The sequence below is a fragment of the Anser anser genome (genome assembly GCF_964211835.1).
Source record: "Anser anser genome assembly, chromosome: 4".
In the NCBI taxonomy this organism is placed as follows: domain Eukaryota; kingdom Metazoa; phylum Chordata; class Aves; order Anseriformes; family Anatidae; genus Anser; species Anser anser.
Window position 1 is genome coordinate 71,631,179 of NC_139724.1, and position 25,360 is coordinate 71,656,538.

The 25,360-nt window shown below is 40.8% G+C and overlaps 1 long non-coding RNA gene across 1 annotated transcript in view; it reads left to right on the plus strand.

The window, feature by feature from the left end:
* The first annotated feature begins 471 nt into the window (after positions 1–471).
* The window catches only part of LOC310899646, an 85,544-nt gene continuing 60,655 nt past the window's right edge, over positions 472–25,360 (plus strand). The window contains exons 1-4 of the long non-coding RNA XR_014584447.1: positions 472–532; positions 22,132–22,275; positions 22,414–22,579; positions 23,044–23,170. This is a non-coding gene — a long non-coding RNA (uncharacterized lncRNA). The remainder of the gene's footprint in view (positions 533–22,131; positions 22,276–22,413; positions 22,580–23,043; positions 23,171–25,360) is intronic.

Sequence of the window (25,360 nt, forward strand, 5' to 3'; positions counted from 1 at the left end):
CCGCCTTCCGGGATGAGAAAGCGCGGCTGGTTGGGTGGTGCCGTGGAAGAGGGCGGGGCTGCGCGGAAACGCGGACAAATCAAATGTCTGAGATGAGGGTTACGGCACTAGGATAGGCGGGATTTTTGGGGGTGACGGACAGCGAGCTGCCCAATCGCAATAAGCGATGCGCACTCCCCACCCAATCAGAATAAGCTGTGGAGCGGAGAGGGCGGGGCCTAAAAGTAAATTTTCCTGGTGACTTGAAACGGCCGTTTGAACACCCCCATGAGGTGTCCGGGAAGGGGAGGGGCGGGGCGAAGCGGGGCGGAGCCCTTGACGGACGGTCCATCTGACCAATGAAGTGGCGCCGTCCCTCCGACGGGCAGGCGTCTGAGCGAATGGGACGGCGCGGTTGAGGGGAGAGGGCGGGGCGGCGGGCGGTGGCGTGTATATGGGAGGGGATGGAGGGAGGGGGCCGCCCCTGAGTCCCGCGGGGAGGAGGGAGGGGGTGAGAGGCGGTGAGGCGGCGGGAGGAGGAGGTTTAAATAGCGTGAGTCCCCTTCCCCTCGGCTCCTTCTCCCCGGAGGGCTTCTCCCCTTCCCCGGGCTGCCCCAGACCCCACACCCCCCCCCCCCCCAAGCGTGCCGGCAGGCAAAAAGGGGCCCGATCCTGCGGGGCGTCCGGGGAGTAAAGCACCCCTGGAGTGCCCGTGGTTGGTGTAAAGGGGGAGTAAAGCACCCCTGGAGTGTCCGTGGTTGGTGTAAAGGGGGAGTAAAGCACCCCTGGAGTGCCGGGGGTTGGTGTAAAGGGGGAGTAAAGCACCCCTGGAGTGTCCGTGGTTGGTGTAAAGGGGGAGTAAAGCACCCTTGGAGTGCCCGTGGTTGGTGTAAAGGGGGAGTAAAGCACCCCTGGAGTGCCGGGGGTTGGTGTAAAGGGGGAGTAAAGCACCCCTGGAGTGCCGGGGGTTGGTGTAAAGGGGGAGTAAAGCACCCCTGGAGTGCCGGGGGTTGGTGTAAAGGGGGAGTAAAGCACCCCTGGAGTGCCGGGGGTTGGTGTAAAGGGGGAGTAAAGCACCCCTGGAGTGCCCGTGGTTGGTGTAGAGGGGGAGTAAAGCACCCCTGGAGTGCCCGTGGTTGGTGTAGAGGGGGAGTAAAGCACCCCTGGAGTGCCCGTGGTTGGTGTAAAGGGGGAGTAAAGCACCCCTGGAGTGCCCGTGGTTGGTGTAAAGGGGGAGTAAAGCACCCCTGGAGTGTCCGTGGTTGGTGTAAAGGGGGAGTAAAGCACCCCTGGAGTGCCGGGGGTTGGTGTAAAGGCTGCTCGCGTGGTGTTGTAGGGGAAAAGCGTCGCGGTGTGCCCTCCTCGGCGTCCCACGGGGGGCTGCTCGAACGAGGAAAAACAGTAATAAAAAAAAATAAGTGTAAAGTTGCTGGTGGCAAAGTGCATGGGAAGCACCAGGCACTCACTTGGTTCTTGAATGCGGTGGTGAAATCTGGGGTTCTTGAAGCAGGCTCTTTGCTGTGCCCGGCGGAGATGTTTCAAGTCGTGTGCTTTTGGGGTTTGGGGCCCTAAAGAGCCCCAAAGCTGTATGCAGGTGCAGTCACCGTGGTTCTGCCGTCTTTCCTGAGTTTCTGGTGATGCAATTTCCAGGCTGCGTGAAGCTAGAAAAATGAACACAAGTGTATCTAGGAAGATAAAGCACGTTTAACTTTTATGGTTTGAAAAAGTAAGTTGTTTTTAGCAAAGGTGCGGCTTTTTTTGGGTATTTGGTAACATTGCCTGTTACCATAAGCCTGATAGCACTGCACGCATCTATCCCCCACAAAGGGCTGGTGGTAAATAAAAGAAAATGTATGCAGTCATAGAGCTGGGTGTTAGATCTCTTCAGTTTTTGCCTGCAAACTATTTGTGTTTACTCTCAGCTGGCCTTCAGGCTCACACTGCCCATAATCAGCAATCTTATGCCTAAACATAATTTGCCAAGCCCGCACCAGGTGCGAAGTCTTGGTTGAAAAGGTGTACTAGTAAAAACGTTTGCTTTAGTTACACCTGGGATTAACATTCATGTCTAGGCACGATCTGGGGGCCGGATTCTGCAGGAGGATTTGTGTAAGGAGGATTTTGCCTCCACGAAGGCTCTGTGCAGGGAATGGTTCACCTGGGCTCATCGAGGGGAGGACGGGAAAGCTCCGTTGTTATTGTATTTACAGACTTAATTATGGAGCACTGTGCATTCTTCCTGTTGTTCCTGTCTGCTTTACATATTCTGTAGGCTAATATTTACAGGGGAATCTGCTGTCTAGTATTCCTTGTCATTGATGTTACTGAACAGCTTGAACTAGCATTGAACTCTTTTAGGGCTGTGTATGGCATGTGCAGGGACTGAAGGAGTGTGACTTGAGTGTGACTTCAGTGTAGTTCCCTGAGTTCTATATATGTTTGTCCAAAAACCTTATTTATACAGGTTTTTGAGAGTTAAAATGGCAGTGGTCCTTTTTGATAATACAGTAGCTACTGTGGCGTAACACAGGTATTCTGTGGATGTAGGTTATGTGCTCGGACTGTACCTGTCTTTACACCAGAAAATTATTGGTGATGGTTTGTCAGACGTTAGTAGCCAAAGGTAAAGGGCTTGCTTAATGGAACAGATGGCCAAGCAACCATCATGTCAGAGAAAACAGCATGTATGCAATGTATTCTTGGTTTAACACAAGAGGGAGCATGTCTAATCTTTAACCTTTAAATATTGCAACTTCAGAGAGGAAGCTTTAATTGTTGAGTGTCAGCTAATTTATGTTCTAGGCTCCAGGTGCAAATATTGATACAACCTATTCATATTTCTGGCATGTTTTCAACTTCAGGTTGTAGCTGCCGATTTGTAATAGAAATGCTGGCCTGGTAAACATGGAGATGAAAACTACGCTGATGATCTTTTGAACTTGTTAAAATCTGTAGATTCCAGCTGAATTTAACAAAATATTTATGGTTATTGTTATTTAAGGGTGTGATTATTCATATACGGAGGTTGTACTTTGTTCTTTCGTATTAGGTTAATAAATGTCTTCTGCTTAACCTACCTTAAAAAGTTACAAAGCCCAGGTTTAATTTAATTAAATTTAGTTTAATTACCAATGCAACTTCACTTTTACAGTTCTTATAAATTCTACTGGTTCACTCTTAAATAGGAAAGAGAAATTTGGATTTACTGAAGGCTCATGTAAGATAACATTATTTTTCCATTGTCCCTTAGTGGTGTAAACAGAATCAAAATCCACTTCCATTTTGTATTTATCGGCATTGTCCAGGTGAATCATGACTTATTAATGTTTGTCCTTGTTTAGTATTTTATTAATGTGTATTAGTGATTAGTTACAATTAAGCAGCATGTACATATTCCTCCAAACCTTCAGGAGAGCCTTACTTGTGTGAAGGTATCTTCAGTGTTTCCAGTTGTTTTTTTCCCACTTTGTTCCAGATTAATGGTGAGAGGTAGATGTCTACTGTTAAGCATTTTTTGCAAATTATGTGTTTTTCAAAACTTTAATTACTCTGTATGGTATTTGATAGAGCAGAGTGGAAACCTGAGTGCTGTGAATACTCCTGTGGATCGAGGTTTATTACGCTTGCCTGTCTTTCCTTGTGGATGTCATAGCCTCTATAGCAGGGTGGCAGAAAGGAATGCGTGCCTCCATCACTTCTCATTGTAGCACATGAGTAGGAAGTTGTGCTGTGCTGGGCTGGGCAGGAGCATGTGTTTGCTTGCCCCATGGGCAAGGAAGAGCTATCTTCCCCTGGGTGGATGGGTGGTGATGGGACTATCCATGTTATAATGTAGAAATAGATGCCTTCGCTGTATTCTTCTGGTGAGTTATGATATATATTGAAGACCTTGCTTTTCATGTCTGTTATTTTTTTTTTCTTTTGAAGGTGGAAGACTTTTTTTGCGCATTTACATATGCATATATGCCTATACTAATCTCAGATCCCTTAGATATTTGGGAAGTGTTACAATTTTTAGAAGATGTATGAGGATTTGAGAAATGTTTGCCTCGAGTGTTTTGAGACAAACCCTACTGGGAAAATTGTTGCTTTACTGAGTTATTCACAGCAACAAAATGTTTTAAAGGGATTGCTCCATGTAAATAGATATTGCTTGATTTTATATAATAGATGCGAAACAGAACTGCAGAGTCAGAAATTCATAGAGAGCAGAGAAACTCCTTTTGATGAACAAGTGTTGATGCGCTGGGTTTCATCAGGATCAAGTGAGCTGCCTGTTGCCTTAGATATTTCTCAGTCACAAGGGGCAAAACTTGGGCTTTGCTTTCTTGCCCAGCAGACGTAGCCTGTTGAACACTTTTTACATTAAACGCACATCTTTACTTTAAAAGAAATTAATGATATGGCTGTAGAGTTCTTGTTTTGGTATTGTACCTGTTGAGCTTATAACTGAGAAATGTGTATTGGTTGTGTAAACAGGCAGGAGAAAGTGGTTTTATTTCTGTACCTGACAGGAGATTTTACGCCCCTTTGGTGTAAAACCTCAGCAGACCCCAAAAAACCCATGGCCAGCAGACCCCCAAAATCCCATGGCCAGCAGACCCCACTCCAGCTGCACCAGTGGGTGATGACTGGGAGAGGTGGTGCTGCTGTGGCACCGCTTGAACACCAACATCAAGCCCTAACTGAGGGCAACTGCGTGTAGTTTTCTTGAGTCAGAACGATTTTAAGGACACTTCTGAGAGCTACCTGGCTATGGGCTCAGCGGTGGGGTCCCAGGACGGGACCTCATTGCCCTCATGGGCCGGGGCCGGGTGCTCAGCACAGGCCCTGGCCTGGGCCGAGTCAGCGGCGTGAGCAGGCACTGGGCCGCCCCGGGCCGCGCGGTGCCTGCCGCTCTTGTGGTATCACTCAAACCAGCCTCATTGTTAGTTTGCTTCCACAAATTAATAAAAAAAAAAAGTGTGTGTGTGTGGGGGAGTCAAAATACACAGTACAAATCAATTTCTCAAGAAATTTTATTTTAAGTAGGGCTCTGTTTACATTACACCCCCCTACCCCCCCGAACCGTGTGGGACATGCTGTGCTGCCAGAGCGCAGCAGCTTTCGGAGTGGTCTAAATGGGTGGTTTAAAATGAAATCCAGAGGGGAGGGGGGGCACCTGTGAGCCTTTTTTTTGTTGTTGTTTTAAGCCACGAGGGATTTCTTTTCTCTTTGACTTGCAGCCTGCTGAAAAATGGGGGGGCTTAGAAAGAAAGCGCTGACCCAGCCCCAACTCCAGAGCGGTGCCCTCGGTGCTGCCGCAGCAACTGCCCGGGCAGCGCTGCCTGCTCCCCTGGCCTTGTGCTTCGCCTTCCTTCAACTGGGTGCATTTTTAACTTTGTGAAAGTTTGCTATTATTTAAAGCCCGGAGCGGGTGGGCAGCGCCGAGGAGCGGGGCTGGAGGAGCATGGACTTGTTCATCTCAGCCTGATCTTGTCAGTAGCAGCAGAGCAGAGAGGGAGAGGAACTCCGGCTGGGGCAGCGCTCCAAAGGTTTGTCTGTTATTTTTATACCGAAATTACGCCTTAGTCGCGAAGTATTCGGCGTGCGGAGCGTTGCTGGCGATCTGTGGCTTCGATACGTGTGTGTTTAGCGGCGGGGGTGGTTTGCCAGAGAGAAGATTTTTGCCTCTGTGTGTGTGTGTGTGCCGGCGAGAGCGAGTGTGTGTTGCGAGCGGGGAAACGCTGAAGAAGAAGAAACCCTGTTGGTTCTCCATGCAAATGACCGCTTTGGTTGTAACAAAAGCCTTGATGTTGGGCTTGGAAAAATGATCTGACAGTGTAACAACCCCAGGCCACTTTCGCCATGTTTTTGTTTATTCATGTTTCATTCCCTTTGCCGTAGCTAGCACACAGATGTTTCCCATTTCCCCGTTTTTACACCGTTGAGCCTTTTTGGAGTTAGTGAGAAAATGTGTGAAAGAATGTTAACAAAACAGCGAGGTGGCGCAGATGTTTATACTTTAGTTCTTGCGCTCGCCGATATTGGCAGAGGGATACCGTGCATATGAAGGAACGTAAGAAAGCATCTGCTTAAACTAGCGAGCTTGTAATTTCAAAATGTGCCCATTGTAACTTGAATTTTCGTATAAACAGATGAAGTGAGCACGTTACCAGTGCAGTGTGGCTGGTCCAGAGCTCATTTGTTTGCTACTGTTTCTTTTTTTTGGTGGGGGGGGCTGAGGGGAAGGCGAGTAAGAACAAGGAAAGGAATATCTGTGACACAACATGTATGCTCCTAGATAAACTCCTGCCATCACGGAGTGCCTTTAAATATTTGAACAGCTTCTGTTAAGTCAAATAAAATTGGTTACCATGAGAAACAAAAAAGTCTAATAGAATAGTTGAGCACACTAATGAAAATCTGAATGTAAAATTGTTTCAGAATCATTGCAAGAATTGAATTAGACAGCAAATCTTTTTAATAACAGTCATAGTAACACGTTTAAACATTTTAGCTTCTGAGATCCTGGAAAACAACACACAGGGCACAGAAACAGCAGGGGTGGATGGTTTCTTCTCTTACTGTCGCATAAATTGAAACGTAATTGTCTAGTAATGATATTAAAATCAGTCCGTTTTTAGGATTTGATGCTTGTTGAACATATCAAGCCATACACAAATAAAATCTTTAATCTTAAAGGACAATGATTCAATGTCCGGACCCAGTGGTTAAATCAGATGTGGTAACTATGGTGAGAGGTAAAGTTACTTAGCTTCTCACAGACCATGCATATGTGGATTTCTTTGCGTATAATGGAGATTAAGGAGAAAAGGATTAGAGAATCTAAAGGGAAATTTTGAGCAGGAGACCTGTAGCCTTGCTCTGGGAATTAGCACAGAGGAGGCTTTTAGAACAGAGGCAGGATGGAAGTAAACACTCTCTTGTAATATATATTGATGATAATTCTAGAAAGGAGTCTTTCTGCTTGGAAATATCTACAGCAGCTCACAGGTACAGGAATGAAATCAATCCTCTGCATGTGAAAATAATCCTCCCACTCCAACAAAAACAAATAAACAAAACCCAGGCGTGGACCTTTGCATTATACCAAGTGACAGCATAAAATCAGGTGAAGTCTGATATTCTGAATTAACTCATTTTAGGCTCTTGCAGAATAAAGCAATACTGATTATTTGGATTGCATGGCATTCCTATTTTTCAACATGCATGTCACATGTATTTAGTTTTTTTTAAAAAAAGCACTTCAAAATAGGTGGTAATATGGAGTGGAAAATAAAACAGAGCTTAATATTTTAGCTAGTAAATATGGGGGGGTGTTTGAACTGTAGCCAGAGAGACTTTGACCTTGTTCCTGGTTTTCCTTGAGTTGAGAGGGTGCAGTGTTACCCTGGGCTTTTCAGGAAGGAACTTCAGCTTGCGCTGATCAGCTCAGAGGGATATGGGAAGGATTGCCATGCTGGCACAGGAGTTGTATGGTCTGAGGGAGCCACCAGGGTTACAAATGAGTAAATAGCTATTTGGTATGTTTTGGAAACAGGACTGGGAGAGGTCAGGGTTAATTTTGAGTACGGAGGGACCATTTCTCACACTGTGTGAGTACATGCACTATTACAGTGTAGAGGTATCTTGGAGATAGGAGGTATGTTCAGCTTTCTAGTAATAGAGGTTAAAACTTACCAGGGTTTAGGCAATGTAGGAGAAACATCTTTATTAAAATACTTCAAGATTTTGAATTTTTCCTCCCAACTAATACAGTGGTTGAAAAGAAGCCATAAATAACCCTTAAGAGAAAGTCACAGGGGAACTAGGAGTTCAGCACAGTCTATACACTGCATGTTAAAACTTTTAGGGCGTGTGTGGATTTTCTAGGAAACTCTTTTAGCCTTTTGTGGGTCATAGTCCTGCACTTTTCCTTTCTCAACTGTTGTCAGCGTGTGCTACCAAATACCTGTTTGGGGGAGGTTTGGGGGAGTGCATTCGCTGCAACAGTGTGTATTAAACCTGGGGATGGAGTGGGTGTTCGTGGACTTCAGGCAAACTGATAAGTAATAGGCCCAACCTCAGGGTAACTCACATTTATTGCAAATCTCTTTCACAATAGAAATGACAACTCAGTATGTATTGATTTTTGTTTTTAAATTGTTATCTTTTGAGAAGTATTAAAACCCACTATTTACGTTATGCCTTAATAGGGAGATAGGGAAAGAAAAGGATTTCTATTACTGTAGATGATATTTTGCTTTTTTCTTTCCTTGGAGTTGACACTTGAATGGACTTGTACTTTGTTATTACATTAATAACAATTATTATTTCAGATGAGATTTTTCATTTATATAAAGAGTGTTATTTTATATTGAAACAGAAAGCTTCCATACACTAGAACAAAAATCAGATATAGCCATTGATGCAAGACAATTTCACTGTTGAATGTATTTCCAAATTGTGTTACCATTTTTCTCAATTAGGATGTACCAAATTTAAGAGAGATACTTGATTTTTCAGGTGCAGGACACTGTAAACCGTAACAGGTGGGGTAGGACAGTGAAATCAGTGAAAGTAGTATCTTCCTTGCTTTCCTATCAGGTCAAGTCAATTTACCTTTATCTTTGGAAGGCTTATGATGGCAATTCCTTCTTAAAGTACTTGAACATCCGTTGGTGAAGTCTTGAGACAAGCCATATTTTGTTATAGAGGGCCACATATGACCAGTGGATGGTGGATGCTCCTGTAATTCTTTTATATCTGCAACAAAAGTCATGAAGTGCTTAAAATAAATCACTAGTGATATTAATAATAGTGTTTCCAGAAGAAAAAAAATCTAGATGGGGCCAGAGCTGTTTAGGTATTTCCAGAGTACTGTTGCTAATTCTGAAGTTTTCTTGGTAGCTGAATATCAGGTTAGTATTTTGATGGCCTGTCAGTACTCAATATCAATCTCTGTCAAAGTTTAGGACAAGGGACAGGCTAGTTGACTTGCTCAGCTGTTCTGTTGGGATTCAGCCAGTGTTTTAGGATGTTGGGGGGGGGGAGAAGGAACTCTCCACTTCCCAGGGAAACTATTTACATGAGCATCGGAGAACTTGTGGCCTTCTCAGTTATATTTGTAGGTTGCAAAAATGAGCAGAGCAAGACTGAAAATTCCAGTGCAAACAGCTATGTTTGTGCTCAGCCTCCAACAGCTGAATACTTTCACTTAAGTCTTTGGGTCTACAGAAGTGAACAAGGGTTTTCAGGATTAAATTTTACAGTATTTATCTTGTTCTCCTCGCGTGTGGCCATGGAAATTCTCCAGTGCAGTGCAAACCCTTAACTGTTCAAAGGTCTTTGAGAGATGGTTCTCACTCCATTTGCACTTCATCTACAGCTACGTAAATTGGTTTCAGGTGCTGTGTAGGGTGTATGGAACAGCTTAGTGCTGAAAGAGTGTGAAGGGAAGTTTAGAAGGGATTAGAGTGAACTGTCAGCTTGTACAGGTTATTCCTCACAGTTTGCATTGGTGATTTGCCAAGGACTGATAAATTTTATCAGCCTGAGAAGAGTACCTTGCCTGAGAACAGCAGGTAAATATTAAATTCTGATGATAGAATTTAAGAAAGCGTAGTTGGAGATACAAATTGCATCTTAAAATTCAAGATTTTTCTTCAAGTGTTTATCCCCTTAAATGATCTATTGGTATCTTCACCTTTGTAGCTCTCAGAGTTGGTATTTCATTGCTGAAAATGGTTGTTCGCTGCTCTCTGCTTTTGCTGTAGTTGAAATAGCACCAAACACTTCAAACAGCAAAATAAAAATGTATTTTAAAGAGCAAGATTTTGTTCTAAAAGAACTTCAGAATCTTAAAAACAAATTTCTCAAACAGTTTTCTATTTGACAGGAATATTTTTTTCATTTGGCGAACAAGCCAATATGGCTTAGTTTGTGAAATTTGTTTATACAATGGTATTTTCTGTCTACACGGTGCCTGGAATATGTCTTAACACATACATAATAGGATAAATAAAAGTTTTTGTATCCAAACAGCTTCTGTTTATCTTTCTGAGGAAGAAGCGTGTAGGAAGAAGAGATTCTTTCAGCTTCGGGAAACTGAGTGCATGCTCTATTTGGTAGATTAGGACATTTGTTAGCTTGGTAAATCTTCGAGCCTCAACTATGTGACAGTTTCCTTTTAAAACAACAAAGATTAGGTGTTTTTTGTGTGGAAATCATTCTTTTTCTTTGTTAATGTATTTCTCTGCATTTTTCAGGTAACCAGGATGGGTTTTGTGAGGGAAGTTAACTGGTGAGGTTGGTGTGAACTGGTAGTGCCTGTACAGGTTGGAGCATCTGCCCTGTATTTTGCAAAGAAAGAATGACAGTCTGAAAGCTTTTGCGTGCACTTTTTTTGTAGAGCTGTCCCAATCTTTCTGTTTTTCCCTGCGTTGCTTCCCGTTACTCCTCCAAGAAGAACATGGCATGACATTTTCTTATGTCTCTTCAACTGTCAAATGTGTGGGTATATCCTCTTCTTTTGTACTTTGTTTATGCTGCAGTATGACAGAAAAGTAGAGGTAGAAGTTGATAATAAATTAATATATTACTCTAAGTACTTTTAAGCATATTATCTTTTTTTGAATATCCACTCTTTCACCCTCCGTTGCTGCTGTGAGGGAGTGATATCTGTGTCACAGTCATTCCGTCTTTTCAGTGTAAGTGATGTGAATATGGTCTAATGCTGTTAGTATATCATTCTCCCGGCCCTCTGGTAGAAATAGATATGAAAAACAAAAGCCATGATATCCTTCAATGTGAGCTGAGAGAAGGTGACCAGTGGAATTTCAGCCGTGAGGAAGAGTCAGATCAATCTGTTATACTCGTGTTGTTGTGCAGGGGTTGGTGTGTTCGCCCAAAATCCTGGCACAGGAATTAAAGGAAAGCTCTTGTTTACTTTTAGGGTCAAAGTATCTGGGAAAGATTCTCTTTAAAAAAAACAAACAAACAAAAAAAACATTTCCCATTTTCCTCAATAACTGTGGGACAGGAAGTTGGTTCTGCAGATTCCTACCTCCCAGGAAGGCAGCTCGAAGAAAGGAAGGCTTGGGGAGAGTCATTGCACTGTAGAAGTTAAGCAGATGAAATTCTTTAATCTATTTAAGATAAACTGTACTACTTTCAGCCCTAAATTGTTATACTGGTGAAGATGTCAAAACCAAGGTGACATTCATTCGTGTAGGAGCAGTTCAAAATCTAACTTTACTGATCCTGATGTCGCTGTATCAAGACAAACACACGTATATTCTGATTGTAGATCAAGGTTTCTGGACCTTATGGATACTTTGGAGGGACTTAGCTAAATCTAGGCCTTGCTGCTTTCAACTCTAGCATCTGTTTGCCTTGCTAAAGGAAAAGATTGCATTCTCCCATTGAGTCTTCGGGGTGGCAGGATAATTGCACAGAGACAGGAAGTATGCATGGGTTGTAAGAACAGATAGTTTCAACTATCTAATTAGCACTGTACAGCAAAATTAATAGATGCAGAGATGGGTAAGGAAGATATTTAAATCAATCTTTAATGTCATTCTAGGTTTTGAATGTTTGCATTTGATTTTCAGCTGTTTTATTCTGGTTTTGACTACAGATTTCCCTTTGTCCCTCGTTATTTTTTCAGCTTTTATGGTTCTTTGATAGTGTTTTGTCTTTCAGTACTGTGTTCTGTGTTTTTTTCTGATTTAGAGCCCACTGGTGATAGCTTTGCGTGCTAGTCACACATTTCCCAGAAATGCCAATAGGATTTCTGTTCCTTTGGATGCGTTTCTAGGTGAGGTGATGTCAGAAGAAGGTACAGAAAGGTCCAGCAGTTTAATCTTGAAGTGCTTAATAACAGGGTGTGATTGCCTAGATCCAACTTGAGAGAAACACACAGTCTGTTAGCAAGCTGGAGTTGTCTGGCTGGAGGGGAATATAAAATAAAATGCTAACCTGACCCTACCAGCACCTTCTAATGAATACTATAAGTAGTCTTGCAAGTTCCTCGGTGCGTTTGTGTTCACTGCTGTCTTATGAGATGACTTCTTGTCAGGTGTTTTCTCTCCCAGTTCTTTGATTTTTTTTTTGTAGGTGTTTTTCCATCTTCACAATGATGAATCAGATTATCTGAGTATTTTCAGCTGGAGATACTCCAATTGCATGGATTGGGGGGGGGAGGGTCCAGAATCTTTTCTAGTGTTTTAAAAAGCGGCCATGGCACATTCTGGCACGTGGAAAGTTAAGGTTGAAATGTGTGGGGCACCACACCATGTATTTCTGCTGCTTGCTTTAGGCATGGTGGGAAGAGCTGGACTGGTGTCGTCTTCAGGAAGGCACATCGGTTTGTGCCAACCAGTTCCATAATGTTATTTGCAATGAATTCTGGCAGTATCTCAGGACCTTTGTAATAGGATGTTAATGTATGAGGAGAAATGATCTGGACATGGAACAGTAGCTTGTTTGATACCTAGTGCCAACTTTTTCAACCATTTCTTGAGGTTAGAATACTGTTCCTTCACGATACTTTTGATAGTTTTGTTTTATAAAAAGGAAGGGTTTTGGTGTGTGGATTCTTAATTGCAGTGTTCAGACAGGAATAATTTTGTATCCTGAAAAGTGTTGTCTTAATTTCATCATTTGGCTTTGAACTTCAATTACCAAGATGTGTTAGCATTTGCCATCTTCCCTGCCCGTGGCAGGGGTTTGGAACTGGAAGGGCTTTAAGGTCCCTTCCACCACAAGCCATTCTATTCTGTGGTGTTTGTTAATGGATCACAGGGGACTTTTTTAGAGATACAAACATTAACTTCTAAGAATGTGCCCACCATAACTTCAGCATGCTTTCGTAAAGTGGTAACTGGTATGAAATCAGTCATAGATGGTAATAATGTAATTTATGTAGTTCTGGAAGAAGTTATTTATTGTATGTATGTCTTGAAGTCCACAAAACCAAAATGTACTTAAAGCTATGAAGGCTTTTTTGAGCCTACAGTTATTTATTGTGAATATAGAAAAGTCTTTTTTTGTTAATAGGCTATTTCCCAATGCGAACATAGAAATGACGGTTGTTATCGTTGCAAATAGTAACCACTGAATATTTGATTGAAAGCACCCAAAGCAGACTATTCACTGCAAAGTAGTTAAAAACATGCAGTGCAAATATTAATGTCCTACCATCTTGAGAAGTTAGTGTAGAGTAAGGAATGTGTCTGATGTAGCAAATCTGTTTTTCTCTCAAATTAGCTTTCTTGTTGTGAGCAATCATAGCGTGTGCTTTAGAGCTTTGAAATGAAAGGCACGATATAAACAATAAGTATTAAAAGGGTCACATAATATTAATAAAATATCTTTGAGAGATATTTGGAGAGTTTTGTCTTGGACTTGTTGTACTTTGATGGCAAAGATGTTATATTTCATCAGTCTGGGATCGTGGTAAAATCCTGATCTTGAAATACTGTTATGCCCAGTGACTTGTCAAAATAATCTGTGTCCAAATATAATGTCTGACATTTTTCCTTATACTAATGGCTGCATTGTTTAGTTTCACTGCTGTGAAAGTTTTACAGTTTGCAGCCTGATTGAACATTCTTTGAAATCGGTGTTCACACTGACGTCAAGGCTGACAATAAAAATAGGTCTCGTAAAAACAGTAGCATACCACACCAGATAATAATACAGCACTCACTTACTGCCAGCTTTTCAACATCTGGAGATGTATCTCTGCATAAGACAAGCTCAAAATTAAGTAAAATTCAGTTTTAATTTTAAATGAAGGAAAAATATGGTGGTATTTACTGTTGCTATACAGTGGCAAAGAGATTTTTCTGTTATGTGTACGCTAATGTTCTGGGGAAGAATATGATTATTTTTTTAACTATTAGGAGTAATGAAGGTGGTGTATATATACAAAATAAGTAATATACGGGGGGTTAACGAATAAGCGATGTGCCAGAAGGTGGTTTAAGGAATATTTTCTTTCTCAAACCCTGGTGTATTCGTTACCCTTTATGGGTGCAGCATGTCAGCAGAATAAGCAAACATCCTGTCCCTCTTTAGTCTTGCTACCAAAATAACATTACATTCAACTAAAATATATTTTACTTTAAATCAAAGAAAGACATGTCATGGCAATTGGCAGTCGCATATTCCAGAGCAGACTTTCTGATGAAGGCTTCCCTCGTCAGCCTCGACTGTGGTGTAATTAGGGAGGTTATGCCAAGTGCGTATCGGGGAGTTTCTGCTAGAGTTCTTGTGTGGGAAAAGAATTTGTCATACTGCCAACTGCAAAACCCAGATCCAACAAGAGCCTGGAATTTGAATTGACAGGCCAAAAGCCTTCATTGTTTGAGTTTTCAGACATCCTGGTACTAGCCAAAAAGGGTCCTGAGAGTTTTCTGTTTTCAGATGTGTGCTAAATCCCATGTGTGACTAATCAGGGATTAATCAATACAGAATTTATATTTAACGTGGCTATGGTGTCTAATAGACCGGTTTTCTCTTCTACTGGGTATTATATCAATCTTAAAAATAAAAAGATACATGATCAGGAAGCAGAAGATGGATTCCACCAGGAGTAGTTAAGTAGCTGGGCATTAACAGAAGGGTGTCTGCCAGCCTTACGTGCGATGCAGAGGAACCGCAGTGGGGCTTGCTTGGAAGCACAACAAACGTGCGGTGGATGTGCTGAGCTGATCAGTAGTTAGTCTCTCCTGGACTAAACAAGAGTGTGCAGATAAGGTGAGGAAAGGCTGCGTTCTTAAAAATACCGACCTTTTTTGTCAACGCTAGTAGGAAAGAAGGTTCAGTTTTGTGGATGTTTCCCTGATAGAAGCTTGAGAAGAATGTTTCAATGGCTTTCTGCACCTTCAGAGCAAGAAGTGTGCTACTGCAAGTTGTGTAGAGTAGTCCCCTGATGAGCTGTGTGTTCCTTCCTCTTTATAGAGGTAAAAAACAAAAACAAAACAAAACAAAAAAAAACTTTTCACCACCTACTTTTAGTGCTAGAGGTATCCAGCTCAATTTTTCAGTCTGTCTTCTCCATCCACGTGTTTGGATGGATTGCGTGCTATGGTCTAAGACCTGTTTACAAAGAGCAGCAAATTTATGGTGTGGCCCTGGAAATGCATTTGAAGAATGAGTTGATGCAACACATCTTCCCCATTCATTCTTTGCATTATTTCTCTCTAATTAGTGATGGTTCTTTGATACTTGGAGGTCCCTTATCAGGGGAGGATAGGATAGAGCTACTTAGAGAGCTGGAGGGAGTGTGAAAGTGCCACCTCATTTTCTGGCTGCTGTTTTTCAAACTAGGTATGACATTGACTGTTTCTTTCTGGGGATTTACTGTTGCAAAGAGCGGAATTAAAAATAATCTATTAATCATTTGCATTTGCTTATTTGTGCTTTCTAAGCATGGTTTTATAGAGACTTCATTATATAGCTTGCTTGAAGGTGTATGTGTTACGAGATCAATAATGTATTAAAGCATTAATAGTAGTTGTGTTTAATACAAAATGTTATAAGTATCTCACAATGTATTGTTAAAGAACAAATAAGTTGACCTCAAATTAAAAAAAAAAATCTTAATTTGGGGGAGGAATAAAAAATACTGAACTCATCTTTATTTTAACTGCACATCCTGTAATATACTTCAGATATAAAAGTAGAGCAATCTAAAATGGGATGCTGACAGCTTCCAATTTTGTACATTTCGAGTGTAGACTTATCTCCTTGGTGGGTCATCGCATCCATGTGGCTTGTGTTAAGTGTTAAGCTATGAAATTATTATTAACCAAGGTAACTTTCTGCTTTAAGTGCTTGAGTGAGCTCTGAAACAGGAGGAGGAGAAAGGGAATTTGGTCTGTGTGTGACTGGCCAATTTTTGAAGGATGAGGTTTGTGCTTAATTTTATATAATTGAAACAAGGATTAATTTTAGTTCCAATTCCATGTCAAATTTAGGAAGATGATCGCTTGTGAAGATTGTAACACTTTAGATATAGGTATGCTTTTGCATTTTGTACAGGTATATAGAAAATGCTTTTTTTGGTGAGGTATTGATGCTGGAGGGTTTTAGTTTCTTCTTTGGTCACTGAAAAAAGAGTAGACAACCCTGAGATGCTCCAGAAATTTGTGTTAAAACGAGAATTTGACATTGTGGAAATGGCTTGGGGCTCCTGGTTGAAGTGGTTGCACCTTTATGAGGTACAGATCTCCCTACTTCATGTTAGCAGTAAGAACATTTATGATTATAGATGACATTGAAGTTTGTGTTCTGGATTCAAATTGTTGCATAAAACTCTTGCCCTACCTGATGTTGATCAAGTCATAGATTAACTTGACAGACCCATTTATATGGTGTTTCTGTGTGGTCTTCATGGATTTGGATTCTAGTCGGTGAAATACAAAGATGGTGTAGACCTGAAAAGTAAAGAATAACTGCCGTGTCAGCCCTACATTTTAGCAATTTTTGCAGCACAGTAAAACACTGTCGAGCAATATAAAGCATAGTTAACATCTGTTTGGGATTAAAACATCGCTGGTACTGTAATGGCTCGTTCTTACTAGAGCCGAGCACTCCGTCTTCCTCGTACTTCCACTGAAATCAGCAGGGGATAATTTCAGGGATCTTAACTCATGGTATGGCCAAGATCACTGCGATGAAGTTACAACAATGCCTTTAGGGTTCCGCTGTGTTCCTTCTCAGTTTCATTTTACAAGAAGAGGGCTGTGTTGTTTTTTTTTAACGATCTGAACTAATGTGTGCACATTGACTTCTCACGTGTTTTCTGGTAGTGTCTTTGTAAGTGTCCAGAAGTATAGGGCTGAATATCTGCAAGAAGTCAACAGAGGTTGAAGCAAACATAGCTTTTAAAATAAGTCTGGCTGACAGATAGTCCTTCTTCAGCAATAATTAGACCTGTTACTTACAGACTGTTTTTTCAGTTTTGATGAGCTGAAGTTTGAAAACCAGATACAAAAAAGTTTTCAGTCCTGTTTTAAACAAACTTTGTAGCTTTTTCTATTGCTGTAGGATGGATTTCCAGAAGAATTATCATTAGAAATAGCAGCTTCTTTTTGTTTTCTTTTGGGCAGGTATTTTTGTAATACAGCATGTTTAATATTAAGACAAAATTAAGTAAATCAACCTGTAAATGAAGAAGTGTCTTTCTGTGAAGTGACATTGATATGGCTAGCGAGAAGGAAGTGTGAGCTCCACACCATACTTGTGGAATTGAAGCAGTATATGGGCTTAGTCCTTTCTGACAGTGTTTATTTGTTTTCCAATCATATCAGTCCTTTAGGGTAAGGGAAGGTGAGCAATGAAGGTAAGAGGATGTTTGCCAGTTTTACGAGGAAAAAGCATCTGGCTTGTCACTCCGCTAATGATTTTATCAGTGGAAGTCACAGATCAAATCCTGATGCATTTTTTCATCTGTAGTGCTGTTGAGGTTGGCTAAAATATCGAGACCAAAGAAACCCTTTAATCTCTGACATCCTGCTTTTGAAAATGTTTGTTTGGAGAGCGGTTGTTTCTCTGTTCTTCCCAGTCTTTTTGTTTGTTTTGTGGTACTCTGTTGTTCTCTGGACTTCCAGTTTCATTGCAAGCAGCAAGATACGAGGTACATTAAATTGTCATATAGACCTAAGAGTAGGAAAACTTGACTCGGAGAGGGAAATAAGAAGACTAATTAGAGTTTCTTCTGAAGAGAAGGTTATGAAGGGCAGATATAACAGCTTTTAGGTGTGCAAGAAGTTTACCTAGGGTCATGGAGGAGCACACAAGAAATAATGGACTTCAGTCACAGTGAGAGAGGGAGTCGGGTTGAGCTTTACTAAAATCAAACCAGCAGGTGTAGGATTTTTTTTAAGGTGGTGTACTGATACAGAAACTCTGGGATCAGCTGCCTGGCAATCCTGCGCAGGTTGTGTTATCCGAGACTTTAAGCTGCAGTTTGTACAACTTGTGTCAGGAATGACAGAAGTGTAGATGATCCGGGCTTGGGAAAGGAGCAGGCCAGATGACCTTTTGAGCTCTCTTCCAGTTTCTTTCTCCATGAGCCTAAGAATAGAATAGGACAAGCATGAAAAGTTTCTGTACTTCTCCCTTTTTTTCATTGTGGTTTGTAAGGAAAGGGATATAACTTCTAGTCAACATTTTTTATTTTGGTCATGTGTATTCTTGGGCAGCTAACTGCCAGCACCAATTGGCCTGTTTAACTATTTTCCAGTGCATAAGTACTATATTATATCAGTTAGCCAGGATTCAAGTTGTCTGTTCATTTCAAAGTGTTCTTTAATACTTCCTAATGTATGCAAGGCCATTAGTATGCAGCTGTTTAGGAGCACCAGTCAATGGGCTGGTCTGATCTGAGTTTTGTTTTTCATCGCTTTTGAAAAATCTCTTCAGATCGCGCCAGCTTTTCCTATTCTGCAGTTTGGCCTTAAAGGTAGGAGAGTGAGCTCTGGAGCGTTTTTCTTCCTGTGATTTTTTTTTTAATTTGGTGTGGCCTGCTATTTTACGAACTCTCAAGTGCATTTGTGTAAATGCTTATTCAGCCCTTGTGAGTTTATTCATGACTATATCGCTGAAGCATTTGGGCGTTCATTATGTTCATGCTTCCACATGAATGAAGATGTTTTCTCTGAAAGTAGAGTTTTTAAAGATTTTTTTGTTCATGTCCAAAGCTGTTGACCTACTGTTATGTAATTGTGCGATTCCTACTTACGTAATAAAAGCTCAGCAGTTGCATATATTCTCGTTTGGCTGCGTGCGCTAATTTTGACCGTGTCTCGGGAAGGCAGGTGGGAACTGAGGTGCGTGGCCGAGGCCCCGCTCGGCTCGCACCTTTCCACTGGAAGCACTTCTGGAAGCTTTTTGTGCTTTTTAGTTTGGTTTTATATTTTTTTTAAATTTCAATTTTATTTTTTTCCCCCTGAAAATGAGAAATTAAATGAGAAAATGTCTGAGTTCTCTCAGCACAGTCTTAGACCCCAGCAGTAAACCAGATGAGGCGCTTGAGGAGAACTGACTGTATTTACTGCTCCACCTGAAACCTGTGCCCCCAGATTTGATAATTATCTGTTTGTTCATCAGTGAGGACAATTCTGTCGAATGTTTTAGGGTGGAAGGAATTGATTTGGGCTATCTCAAGGTATCTCAACGGACAACCCAGTGTTACCTTGGAGAAACAGTAACTTTTATTCTTCATGGCCCAAGGGCGAGCGTTTCCTCAGATCCAATTAAGTTGGATTTTGAGACACCCACCTACAGAAACAGTCTGTTAAAATTGGTTAAATGAACTTTTAATTAAAGCATGCACCCAGCAGTGACTGTTTTTTATTTAAGGCTCTATCTACTACAGATTCATTCTCAGAATCCTCTTTTTCTTTTACAACAGATTTTCTTCAAGTGTCTGCATTCAGTTATTTTAAAAAAATCAAACTTTTGATGTGGGAATATCTCAATGTTGTTTAGACTGCAATTTGAGCTGTTCATTAATCCAAAGGTTTAATAAAACTACTTCCTAAAGACTGTTTTCAATGGCTTGATGGGAAGCTAAATTCTTGAATTTTACCATAGGAATGAGAAAATCTTTGAACTCCTAAACTTGGTTCTTTTCGTCTGCCTGTCTCAAGGTTAATTCTCCAAAACTTCCTGTTGTATCATTTGTAGAATTGTCTGCTTTCTGGTGCCAAAATAGCCCATGGAAACATGGCAGTGCTTCATGTGGTTCTGAAATCGAAAGCAAGGCTACACGGAATGTGCTACGTTAGCATGGCCGGGGCTGGGATTTGTTTGGTTCTCCTAAATTAGTCAAAATGAATTTATGCAACAGAAGCTACTAAAGCTTCTGAGAGCTTTTCTTCCCCTCTTACTTTGAAATTTCCGTAGCAGAAAGCCAGTTTCTAGATACCCAAACGGGTGGACCCACTTATCAAGAAGTGTTACAGATAAGTCAGTGGAATATCCCTGCTGCTATCGTGTGTGTTTTCGTAGCTCTCTGTTCAAGCAATACATTACTACGTGCTGCCTTCAGAAATGGATCTGAGCTTTTCATCTTGTGTTTTGTTGAGGAGTACTGTTGCCTTGTTGACCTTGCTCATTTTTACAGACTCTTCTGCAGATGGATCTAATTGATACTGTTGATTGAAAATCAGTTTCCCCTTAAGTCTGCTACACGGTGTCTTATGTTCCTTTCAGCTTGATCAATACAAAATCTGTGTTGCTGTTGCAAAGTTGTGATGTTCATTAACATGAACTAGAAAATAAAGTAGATAAACAATACACAAAAAAATGATGTGCAGAACTTCTTGGGCTGTAGCCATTGCTACTTCTGCAGCAGTTTGAGCCCTAGTAAATCATGCTGGGCCGTCAGAGTGATTCTTGAAATCTCACTCATGAAAAATTGGTACAAAATAAATTTCACCAAAGTAATTCGTATATAGTGCACCTCCTTCACTTTTTGTCTTTTGTGTTACTTTTTATGGTGCAGTCAAACCTCTTAGTATATTAAAAATGAACCAAGAATATATATGTGGTAACTAAACCTTAAATTATAGCTTATATTGTTTCACTCCTAGACTCTGGAGAGGCTGGAAAAGAGAATTTGCAGTGTTTTGTAAATGTTCTTGCATGGTACAATTTAAAATAATGAGTATCTCATTGTATTACTAGAATTACTCATAAATTTGCATTCCTTGTTTCTCACTTTCAGCATGTACACAGCTACAGGGAAATTGCAGGAAGAAGTATGCTGAGTCTCAGAAATATTTATTAAGTTTTCCTTTCGGTGATTAACATTTGTCTAATTCCCAAGTGCTTTAAATTGAAGTTTGAACATATATTTTAATAAACATATTCTCATTTTGTAATAAATGAAGAGTAGTTTAAGTACTATATCAGAATCTTCTTGTGGGTTAGGCATTTGGAGTAAATAAGTTTTTGACACTGAAGTTTATAAGTTATTAAAGAGGAGGGGAATGGAGGAATATGAGTGCTTTCAGTTGTTTTGAACTTTTCTTGTCACTCAGATATTTGGAATGGTTGCATTTTTTTATATGGCGATTGATTGTTTTTTGTTTTTTGCTAAAAGGATTTTAGGAAATAAGTATTCTAAAATGTCCATCAAGCAGTTTCGTGCTGTTTTAGTCTTCTATGAAATGCTATTGTAGATGTGTAGAAATGAGAATTGATCTTTCATTGGTGACTGAAAGAGATGGTTAGTGCGAACATAGCAGAGTTAAGACCAAAAAGAGGAGTAAATGAACTTGTGAAACTCTGCAGAACACTTGGTGCTTTCTGGAGGTACCTGAAGTAAATGAAAAGCTTTTGGATGTTATGTAAAAAGCTGGCTAGCAAGTCGTGTGTTTCAATATATACAACATTTAGATTACTAATTGCTTGCTTGTTGTTGTAACTAAAGCAAGTAAAGTGTTAATAAACTTCCAAAAATTGTATAGACTTGAATACTGTTTCCTTATTACCAGACATCAGTGTAGGAGTTGACCTGACTTTCCATACCAAGGGTTGAACCAAGGATGGAAACAGCAGACTGCGAGAATTTTTTGGTGTTTCAAACAAATATACTATTTCTTCTGGTGATACAGCTCAGTCAGGGATTTATTTGTTAAAAACAACTAAATGAAAAAGACATAATTTGATTTAAAAAGTAATTTTGAAACTTGGTTGTTAAAATCACCTAAGTCTTGTTGATATCAGCCGTTTATGTGACTAACAACTCCATCTTAAACCTTTTAGCCAAATGCTAATTTTATAGTAGTATGGGATGCTGTGAATAAAGAAATAAAAGGAAAAATGGAAAAAAAAACTTTAAAATGGTTATTAAAATGAATGTGTTTGTAGAATTAGGAATATCTCAAGAATATTTTCAGGAATTCTATGGAGACAATATTCTCCATTCCCAGAGGGGGTAAGGAAGAGATCAACTATCTTTTGATTTAGCAGCTATTTAAACATAAAACTAGTGATTTTAATGATCCAGTGTTTGTGAAGCATGGGTGTTCAGAACTCAAACCTCAGTGGGTAACAAGTAGGGCCCAAAAGAGCCTTAAATCCGTTTCTGGATATTCAGAAGCATATCTGTAACTGAGGAATGACTGAACAACTCTCCTCCTTTTTCAGACTTCACAGTGTTTGGCAGAAATTTGGGAGGCTTGCTTCTGGAATTATTTCTAGTTGATAGTTCACTGGAATGTGCCCCAGACAGCAATTTTGATCCAAACCTGCAAAAAATCACTGCGTGCAAATACAAACGTCAGTAAGGCAGTAAGTAGCTTCTGGCTGTGGAGCTGCAGTCCATTAAGAGTAACACTGCTGTCAAAATAAGAACAAAGGAGTTGAAAATACGAAATGTTTGGACTATTAAATCTTCCAGATGCTTGACTGTTGCCATTCCCAATGCAGGGGTCGCATGTTGAATCCAGACCAGGGGAAAAGAAACCCACTGGGGCAGGACTGATGAAACACCATTCTGCAGTTTCACGTGCGGAAAGACAAGTTGCTGTTCCTTCCTCCCTTACCCCTCCGCCCAAGTCTGATGCCTTTCAGCTGTATAAACTTTACCAGTGAAGTAAGCCGTGCCTAAAAGGTGGTGTTTTATTATTTTAAAAAAGAAAAACCATTACGGTGTTGTGTTCCACCACGCATTCCTGCGAGCCCTTGCATCAGCAGGGCTGGCGGGGTTCGTGGAGCCCAGCCCGACAGCCGCCTTTTGCTGCCCAGAGACAGCTCAGAGCTGTTTGTTTTGTAGGCTTGATCCAAAGCTGTCAGTGTCCGTGTGGCATAGCTACTTGAGCAAATCAGGAATTTGGGGCTCTCGTTAATACAAGTTCTGTCACATGGAGCGTTCCTTTGGTTTGCTTCTAAAAGTGGGCCTGGGGGCTGAAAGAATAGACACATTGCATATCAAAATACATTATTAAGTGTCCGTAACTCCATCAGAAGTTAGTAAATGTTGGAATTCAGATAAATTAAATCTGCGCTTCACTATGATGACATCTTCTATTACTTGCTTGTATATTCTGTTGTCAGCAGGATTTCTGCCTTACTCAGTGTGCGGGATGTGTCGCTTCTTGTTCGTGCTTGTTTTCCGTGCAGCCCGTTGGTTGAAGTCCAGCAGTCGGACGTGTGGAAGGGTCAGTCCAAAACTATGGTAAAAGAGGTAATTGCCTACGAGTTCCTTTACTTGGTATTGCAGAAACTGGAATGTGTGTGGCTTTCGAAGTAGTAAGTTCTTCTCCTGGATAGATCCCTTCCATTGGATGCAGCAATGGTGGGTATCGGGATTAAATTCAGGAAGTCTGCTTACTGAGGAAACGAGACGGATTCTTCGTTCTCCTGATGCAGTGCTCGAAGGGTTTGGGACTCCTGGGCTCTCCTGGGGCAGCCGCCAGTTTCGGCAGCCTGTTCTTGAGCCGCTGCAGTTGGGTTTGTGAGGCAGCCAGTCCCTCAGCTGGGGGAAATTCGTGACCAGGCCTTACAGAAGCTCCCCTCCGAGTGGGGAATCCCGTTCCCCTCCAGGAGATGGATTGCTTTTCTTCCTCCGCTTCTTTCCTTTCCTTCTCTTCTGCTTGTCAGGCTGCTTGACGCACAGCTTTGGCTCACTAAGGCAGCAGAAGCTGATACGGAAGCTGGTAACTTTTTTTGCTATCTCAGGGTGGTGTTTCTTTTTTTTCCTTTGTGTTGCACTATATTGATGTGTCCAATAGTCAAATACCACACTGTACAAGTACAGGGTGGAATCTCGTGCATGGAGGAAGGGACAGGAGAGGAATGACTTTCTTTAGCGGCAGTGAGAGCTGTTAGTCGACTTACAGGCTGTCTGTACCTTGGGAACTGTACTCTAACACAGGGAAATATTTGAAATATTTCACTATGATTATTTCACTATGATTGCAACTAAATATTACATCCTTTGAGAAGTCAGGTCTAGGAATCTCATTAGAGCCATTTAAAAACTTTGTTACTATCCTTCCTGTGCTTTAATTTCCGTATTTTACAGATTGGAAAATACCCTTTCTTCCATATGTGTTTTATGAAAATAAATGAATGTGTGAGATTTCAGGTATTACAGTGGAAAGGGCCAGAGAAAAGCACATTAGGAATTTCTTTCTTTAGAGCAGGAATTGGTATAAGATAAACAAGTTCTTGCTGATTAAGGTAGGGGAAAGAAAAATATTTGTAAATGTAATTTCTCTTGTAATGCTTTGCATTTAGAAAAATGCAGACAATGTTACTGTGTAATTTTAGCGTTTCCTAACTGTGGCATGCCTGGTTTTGCACCATTAATCATGTTCTTTTAAGCTGATGTAATTGTGTCAAGTAAGTTTTCTGCGCAATGAGACAAAATTGAAAGACACACTAAGAACAGAAGCCTTGAAAGGGGATTTAACATACTCATACCATCTTATTTTTATTAATCAAGAAGTTTAAACTTGCCTTTTAATGTAAGCTGTGTGAAACACTACTGGCTGTTTGGTCGACCATTAAGTCTTCATGGTGTTTGTTTTTAAAAAGTAATCATTTAGCTTCTATGTATTAAGGAAACGTGAGTTTTTACAAGTCTTATCAATATCAAATCTGAATGGAAATAATGACCACTGCTTGTAGCATCATTTTTTTAAAGTGATTTCAAACGGAAGTTTCGTTAACAGGGAGCTCTCTCTTGACAACTTCGAAAAATGGGTTTAAGTTGTTGTTGCAGAATTTTGTACTTGATGATAAAGAAATGTGTAACTAAGGCAAAAGAGTAACGCCACACTTTTGTGCTCTGTTTTATTCTTCTAGCCCATCTACTTGGTGTAATTTTGGTTTCTCATGCTCTTAAACCCAGCTCCTTTGCCTTTTTTTTTCTGGGATTGCTTACCTTGGGCAAAGCTTGTGGCTTTAAAAACTGCAAGGGATGCATCCATCTGATGACCAGCCTGGTGTGCGAGCTTCTTGTGCTGGATTTGCAGTGATTTGAGGATTCAGAGGGATTCAAGAGTTATTGCTGCTTACCAGACATTTTACCAACTTCTGCCTGTCTGTTCCCTGAACAAGGGGTAGTTTTCAGGAAGCTACCAATCCAGCTGCTGTTCGGAAAACCAACCTTAAAACACTTTTTATTCCCCCAAAACCTAAAACCTTTTTGACCAACTGAAAGTCTGTTGATCAAACAATTAAAAAAAAAGAAGGTAACTTCTTGCTGAGGATTAATTAAACACACCTATTGCAAACAGCGAGTGTAAAGAAAATTTCATTCGAGCTCTTTGACTTTGTGTAGTGTGTAACTACTGTAACTGGAGACTACCAAGAGACCCAGTAATAAAGAGAGGATTACAGCCAGAGGAAACAAATACCGATTCTTAAT